The sequence below is a fragment of the Scleropages formosus genome, chromosome 12 (genome assembly GCF_900964775.1).
Source record: "Scleropages formosus chromosome 12, fSclFor1.1, whole genome shotgun sequence".
NCBI classification, from domain to species: domain Eukaryota; kingdom Metazoa; phylum Chordata; class Actinopteri; order Osteoglossiformes; family Osteoglossidae; genus Scleropages; species Scleropages formosus.
Genome location: NC_041817.1, coordinates 3028986 through 3029426, shown reverse-complemented (window position 1 = coordinate 3029426; position 441 = coordinate 3028986).

Genomic DNA, 441 nt, shown 5'->3' with positions numbered 1-441 from the left:
ACCATAGTTGAGATGAAGGGGGTGCAGTCAACAGATTTTAGTACAAAATTGCTCACGGTTGGCTAAATACGAGTCAAACCGCTTCAGATGGGTGCCTCTTAGGCCAGCCGGGTTTTCAAGTCTACTCAGTAGGATGCCATGGTCTGCGGCACTCGAGTCCGGCACTTACTTTCTTACTAATGCCTACTATCCCTCTTGGGGCATAGGCCGTCAACAAGCGCTCTCCAGGCATCTCTGTCCTGGGCCAGTTTTTCCAGTTTTCCCCAGGTGTGGCCCATCCTCTTGGCTTCTGCATCCAGGTGGCGTCGCCATGTGTTTTTTGGCCGGCCTCAAAAGGTTGCTATGATGATGCGTGGTCCATCGGCCTCCCATCCGGTAAGAGCTCTCTGGGCTGTCTTAACATCAGAGCCACACCTTGGGTGTGGGGGGCGTTGTCTTCCT